General features: G+C 40.2%; 1 long non-coding RNA gene across 1 annotated transcript; it reads left to right on the top strand.

The window, feature by feature from the left end:
- The first annotated feature begins 6,860 nt into the window (after window positions 1-6,860).
- Window positions 6,861-7,660, top strand: LOC131901344 (uncharacterized). The gene is made up of 3 exons (XR_009376506.1): window positions 6,861-6,948; window positions 7,208-7,362; window positions 7,507-7,660. It is a non-coding gene; the product is annotated as an uncharacterized LOC131901344 (long non-coding RNA).

The raw sequence follows: 7,660 nt of genomic DNA on the forward strand, positions 1-7,660 counted from the left end.
GAGGAATTTGATGGAGACATCCCATGTAGAGCTTGCATTCCAAATGTGAGTCTTGTGAATCCTCAAATCCTAACAGAGTGACACACCTCTTCCAATGAGGCCACACCTCTTCTACCTTCTCAAAGTGTTCCACTAACGTGGGAACAAGAATTCAAACATATGAGTGTACAGGGGCCAATCTCCTTCAAACCTCCAATATCTAAATCTAATCTTTCTACAACATGAAGAAATCGAGCAATTCTCAGATGTTGAGTCCAGCCACTGAGGTCAAAGGAAATTGATTGAGCAGTGTAATGGATGGTCTTATGATCCCATCACAAATACACTTTGATGAGGATGCTGAAAAACTCTGACATTTGCTTCTCCCAGTTCCTTGCCTAGAATGTTCCACTCTAATAACTCCTGCTTTTATTTCATTCTTATATCTCGTGCCAGCCTCCAGTCAAGTATCTTTTCCCTCCCTTTACCTGTAACACAAATGGAACTTCAGTGTCCTTCTATGATTTATTAGACAGATCGTTCTGGGTGGTTCCCTTTCTTTCATACCCAGTGTCCCACTTCAGTTATAAGGAACAATAGGAGCCTTCTGCCCACAAACATATTGAAGTTGAGATTACCTATTCAGAGGAGGAAGATGAGAAAAGGGGACACCTATTGACTATGCAGTTCATACTAATGACCCAGCAAAGAGAATAACCAGTTTCTTTCTTGGTTAAAACCAAGAGTGTCTGTGGACCTCTGAGCACCATCACCCTCTCCAGATATCAGAGATGCCAGAAATGGCTGAGTTCTCTGATCCCTGATCTGGTTCCTCAATGATTTTGGGTTTCCACTTCAGAAGAGAGGATATTCGTGTAACAGCGTAGTCCATTAAGGGTAAACCTGGTCTAGGCTAATGAGTAGAATCTCTGGCCTGATGGTAGACTCCCCATTCAAGTTATATGGTTCTATCCCCTTGCTGAGGTATTATGCCTCAAGAAGGAAGGGTCACCTTAGGATGTTGGACTCACTTTTAGCCGTGCTAAAGACAGGTTAGAAAAATTATCCCCATGAAATACTTTACTTTTGCAGATTCCCATGCCTAGCCCAAGAGAACAGCCAAGCTGTTCTTAGTCACTTTTCTGCTCTAAGCAATCTTGCCCTAAGATTGGCATTCTTTAGTCTTTTCCCACACACCACACCCCACCAAGCTGTTGTCTTCCATTGTGTGGCTGAATTCCATGCTGGCTTAACTGGAGTTCATAATTTCTTTCCATGACATGTTCATTTCCTTCTTGTGAGAAGCCTCTGAGAATTATGGCATGATTTTCTTTTTCTTTTTTTTTATAATTTAATTTAATTTTACATATCAGCTACAGATTCCCCTGTCCTCCCCCCTCCCCCCCTGCTTTCCCCCCAACCCACCCCCTATTCCCATTTCCTCCAGGGCAAAGACTCCCCTGGGGATTGAGTTCAACTTGGTAGATTCAGTCCAGGAGGTCCAGTCCTCTCCTCTCAGGCTGAGTGAATTGTCCCTCCATAAGCCCCAGGTTCTAAACAGCCAGCTCATGCACTAAGGACATGTCCTGGTCCCACTGCCTGGGTGCCTCCCAAACAATTCAAGCTAATCAACTGTCTCACTTATCCAGAGGGCTTGATCCAGTTGGGGGGTCCTCAGCTATTGATTCATAGTTCATGTGTTTCCATTAGTTTCGCTATTTGTCCCTGTGCTTTTTCCAATCTTGATCTCAACAGTTCTCGCTCATACAAACCCTCCTCTTTCTCGCCAATTGGACCCCTGGAGCTCCTTCTGGGGCCTGGCCGTGGATCTTTGCATCTGGTTCATGAGTGGGGGTAATGAAGGGCAAGGTTTGAGGGAAAGAGAGCTTAGGGGAGTGGGAGATCCCAGCTGGATCAAGAACAGAGAGGGAGAAAAAGGGATAAGAGACCATGATAAATGAAGACCACATGAGAATAGGAAGAAGCAAAGTGCTAGAGAGGTCCCCAGAAATCCACAAAGATACCTCCATAATAGACTACTGGCAATGGTCGAGAGAGAGCCTGAACTGACCTACTCTGGTGATAGGATGGCCAAACACCCTAAATGTCGTGCTAGAAATCTCATCCAATGACTGATGATTTTATTTTTCAACTTGAATCAACTTATCTTTCTGCTTCTATTTGATGCATTTTGAAATTCCTTTGATAATGACACTAAGAACCCCCAAAAAGAATCTACAATTCCCTTTTGTAAACTGGTGATGATTAAAAAAATCCCACCCAAAATTCCAGTATAATGTTATGTATAAACACTTAAATACACACGTTAAATAAGTAAATAAAATTTTAAAAATAAAATGTTACTGAAAGCATCCTACAGATTTCTTTGCTTCTCTGTCTTCATCTGTGGTTCCCAATCTCTTCTGCTGCATGTCCTCTCATGATCTGTGAGGGAGACCTCCACAAACTGAATCAGTCCCCCCAGGATTAATGTAGACAGCACATCCTGCTTTGGAATTGCTATTAAAATTATGGTTCAGATGTCCCATCCCCACACACATGTTGTGAGGACTGTTTTCAAATGATCATTATTATATTCCCTGGAGATTTTAGGAGAAAAATATGCCTGATATCCTCCATCTTGGTCAACTTCGATGATTATGTCCTACAGTCTAATTTTTCCTTCATTATCTTTAAACAGTCTTACAACCTAAAGAACTATTCTTCAGACTGTCTCTCCAGCTCATGTCTTTCAAATCTTTAGTATTTTATTTTTTGATTGAGTATATATTTGGGTGTTTCTGTGTGTGTTTGTGTTTGTGTGTGTGTTTGTGTGTGTGTGTTTGTGTGTGTGTTTGTGTGTGTTTCTGTGTGTACAGACATAAGTGCCAGGACACCCATGTAGGGGTCACTGGACAGCTTGAAGGAATCAGTTCCCCCCTTAAATCATATAAGTCAAATGATGTAACATAAAGTCCTCAGGTTTCAGACCTTATGGTTGTTCTGAGTTTTTCCTGTGACACTCAATGGTTCCTCGGTATCTTCAATGACATCTTCACTCCAATGAACATCACCCGTGTACAGCCCAACTCAATAATACTGACTCTAAAAGCAAGTGTCTGCTCCCCTCTAGTTTCAGTGGGGACGTAGTCTTACATGGTTTGCCCATGACTCTACTTTGTCAGCATCAGTCTAGACCAGTGTCGCCATGATGCTTCTCCTGCACAGAAATGGCCAGAGAGTGCAGCACATTCACACCTCAAGTCAGAGCCAATTCACACCTTAAGTGAGAACCAAATCACACCCACTCAAACCATCCTGATGTGCGGTCACATTTGTAAGCGTTATCTTACAGACTGTATTTGTAATTCTCTTCACATTCCTTAAGTGAACTCTCATCTCTGGTTGAGGCATGACAGGGAGGTTTTGTCTGCAAGCTTCCCACCATTTCTCCCTTACTTTTGATCTTTAGGGATCAAGAGGATCCTTGTTCTGTACTCTTCCCCGTGAGATCCACAGTCTGTGAGACAAACACACAAGACAGCTTCACTGTGATTATAAAATATTCGGTAATCATGGGTTGAAAATGTTTTGGACTGTGAAGTCATTTTGGCTCCCTATGTAATCTCAGCACTAGGGAGGCTGAGGCAAGAGGATGGCCATAAAATCTATGGTTTAGCTCCAGGTCAAGCTGTCATAAGGAAGACTCAGTCTCACAGCTATTCTCCACAGGTTTTGAACACATTTTATCTCCAGATAGATGTGGCAGATGATTTATAGGTATTGTGACATAGTTTTCAATGAGTTGACCTAAAGTTTACTACAGGAAAGTGAGATAAATACTTGCTATAGAAAGATATCATCAAAATGTCATCATATTTTACCCCTTGCTATCTGCTAGGGGCCTTCAGGGCAGCAGGCTCTGGATGGCAGGGGCATGTGATGGAGGCCAGGGTTGGGGTCTGCTGTCCAGTCTCCCCAACCAACACTTCCACAGTGCTGCCTTTCACAGTCTCCCAGATACTACAATCCTGACTACAAAGCCTTAAAGACCCATTGAAATTCCCTTTTCTATTATTCTACTAACTCTTCTCTTTTATTTCAGAATCAATAGGATGCCCATCAGGGAAGGTTAAAAATTCATAGGGAAATATCCCTCTCAGGAGAAGGTTTCATTTGAAAGCTGTGTCGTTAAAAGTTGGTCTATTTGTCTGTTAGTGAATTCTGCTATGTTTATAAGTGTCATTGAAATATGTTATGGAGACAAAGGTGGGTTAAATATTTTATCTCTGTCACCCTTATTGCCTTTCAAGTCATCATAGGGCTAACTACTTTTGGTCGGACCTCAAAAAATATCTCTGAGATCTCTGGCCACTAGATTCGGGTTCACAAAAGTTTATATATTCTTTTGATATAGATATCAATAATGGTAAAATTTGCCTCCGTTCCATCTTATTAAAAGGCTCTATCTAGAGTTGAGGTCTCGCTCTCCCCTTCCTAGATTCAAACATGGTTTAAAGCCCCTCTCTCTCTTGCGTCAGACTGAGCATCCTAACATAAAGACTAAAAATGGGGACTGGAGAGATGGCTCAGCAGTTAGGAGTACTAGCTATTCTTCCCAAGAACCTGAGTTCAATTCCCAAGACCTACATGGTGGCTCACAACCATCTGCAATGAGATCTAGTGCCCTTTTCTGGCCTTCAGGCATACATACAGGCAGAATACTGTATAAATTATAATAAAAGACCACTTTATCTATAATAAATATATAAACATATTTATTTTATATAATAAATATAAATAAAATATATATTTAAAAAAGACTAAAAATGGCACAGTCAAAAAATTAAACTGGGTTTATGTAAATATTCTACACCTCCAAATTTATAAGTTCATTTTATTAGATTTGGTTAAAAATCTATTAAATGTATAAATAGGGTGTAAAGTTTGAACCTTAAGTTTTAAAGATCTAGGCAAATGTCTTAGGGTCTAAGAAGGTGTATTAAGATGTATAAATGCAAGCTATAAATGTCTGAAGATATGAAAGCTTAACTTGTGATAAAAGGGTAACTTAAGTTTTTAAATATATAGATATAAGTTGTTATTTGCAAGTTATTAATGTATGTGAATGCAAACAACAATGCCTAAAGACATTAAGACCTGGATTGTGAGGATGTTAAAAAAGATGTTTTTAAGATACTTGGATACAATTTATAAAGGCATAAAAATGGCCTAAGGTGTATAAAAATGGTTCCAATTTCTCTCCCTTACTATGCTATTATTATACTAAAACTCTAAAGTCCAGAGTTTTAAGTGCTGTGGGATGGTCTGTATGTCAAGTGTGTTGCTGATTGGTCAATAAATAAATCCCTGATTGGCCGTTGGCTAGGCAGGAAGTATATACGGGACAAGGAGGAGAATAAAGCTGGGAAGTGGAAGGCTGAGTCAGAGACACTGCCAGCCATCACGATGAGAAATAGCATGTGAAGATGCCGGTAAGCCACGAGGCACGTGGCAAGGTATAAATTTATAGAAATGGATTAATTTAAGCTGTAAGAACAGTTAGCAAGAAGCCTGCCACGGCCATACAGTTTGTAAGCAATATAAGTCTCTGTGTTTACTTGGTCGGGTCTGAGCGGCTGTGGGACTGGCGGGTGAGAGAGATTTGTCCTGACTGTGGGCCAGGCAGGAAAACTCTAGCTACAAACATTGTCAGCAGAGTTCTGATAAGCTGGTAGAGCACTGACTATTTATTGTTTATCAAAAGCTCAAGATTTTCAGTTTCCTTTAAGTGTTCTCTAAATATAGATTTAAAAGTATTTCTCAATGGACTCAAGACTTCTCTGTCCAATCTATTTTGAATTCTCTGGACATAGGAAACAATGTTCATGCTTTTCACCAAAGCCATAGCCCTTGCTATCACACCAAGATGTAAATCTCTTGCATCATTTTTACTGACGCCCACTAACTTCCTTTTCTACAGTGTGATTCAATACAATGATAATCTGAGACATGGAAAATGTTTATCTCCTTTGGTAAAATAAAATTCATATAAGATTCAAGAACTCTTATATGACCCACCTGTCAACTCATCAAACAAAAAGGGTTCCAAATATACGATTTTATCTTAAGCTTCTGAATTTAAATTTCTTACCATCCTATACCTCAACAGATTTCCACGTGGCTGCAATCACTATTCAAAAATCACCTACAAATAACAAGCTACTAAGCTCTGGACTCTGACAAACTATGCCTCAGTTCAGCTGAGAGCAGGTATGGAAGGCATCCTCCCTGTCCCTATAACAGCTGCTAGATAGGTTGAGACAAAAGGAAACTTCCTGACATAAGAGACAATGTAGCTACCTGTAATGCCAATTGACGTACAAAAATAAACTAAATTCATCAATAGGTTGATTTATTAATTAAAATAGTTCTTAAAAGAGAGTGCCTGCCCAGAAATCAGGAAACTTCCTGGAATTCTGGGAACTGCAGTTCTTCAAAGATAATCCCTGTCCAGAGACCAAGCAATATCCTGGAATTTCTGGGAATTGTTGTTCTTAGAAGATAGTGCCTTCCCAGAGATCAGGTAATTTCCTAGAATTCTGCAAGTTCTAGTTCTTAAAAGGTAACACCTGCCCAAGGACCAGGACTCTGGGTATTGTGCTTCTTAAAGTATCACAATATAGCCTTATATATAAAAGGTTACGGTAACAATGGGATTTGTTCACAGAAATCTGAAAACATATATTGAAGGTATCAACTAACAAGTTTCCAAATATCGGCTCTAACTAGATTCCATTTTAGTCAATATTTAAATTTAATAAAAGCTAATTTTTAACTTTACTTTCTGTCCCTAATATGTATCTGTTTCAAACCTGGGACAAGAGGCTGAGGTGCCTATTTACTACATCACACCTGGACCTGGCTGCCAAGACTTTCCACTGTTCTTCAGCCTTTACCTGTTACAGGGTATGTCTTATATACTCAGTCCTAAATTTAAAATTTTGAAAAACTAGCAATGGTCAACATAAAGACAAAAAAGACCATCTATACCTCTAACAATGCAATCGGCAATGACAATAGCCACTCTAAAGATAGTCTACTTCTCCAAAATCTACACAGTCCAATCTTGATAAGATGGCATTATCCCATCTATGGAATATGGAAGGAACCTGTCCCCCTCCTTATAGCGGGAGGAGGTTCCTTTGTTTGTGTTTTTTTTCCACAGAAAGGACCAGCCAAGGCCTATTCAGGTCCCAGCCAGAAATGTCCAACATCACCCTGCCAACCAGAAAGATGGCTTGCCACTCAATGACTGGTCAGGAACAGAGGAGATGGATAAAGGCCACCCCTTCCAGAACAACAAAATCTCCTGATCTGGTGGTGACTGCCCATGCCATATGCCCCTCAAACCCTCCTTCTCTGCTATTTTAATGACAGTCTTTGTTCTGTCACAGGCATGAACTGCCTCTGCTCAACACCCTAATTCTCAACTTAATACTCACCACTGATTTTTTTCCCCTTCAGGAAACCTATGAGGACAAAACACCATGAAATTGGATCCATGAGTGATAGCAACCAAGGATGCTGGTCCTGTTTTACAATCTAAATAACCATCTTACCATTACTATGATGACCCCTGGAATGAAAGGCAAAGAACAGGACTCGAGGGAAAACTATA

This window comes from Peromyscus eremicus, unplaced genomic scaffold, assembly GCF_949786415.1.
Source record: "Peromyscus eremicus unplaced genomic scaffold, PerEre_H2_v1 PerEre#2#unplaced_72, whole genome shotgun sequence".
NCBI classification, from domain to species: Eukaryota; Metazoa; Chordata; class Mammalia; order Rodentia; family Cricetidae; genus Peromyscus; species Peromyscus eremicus.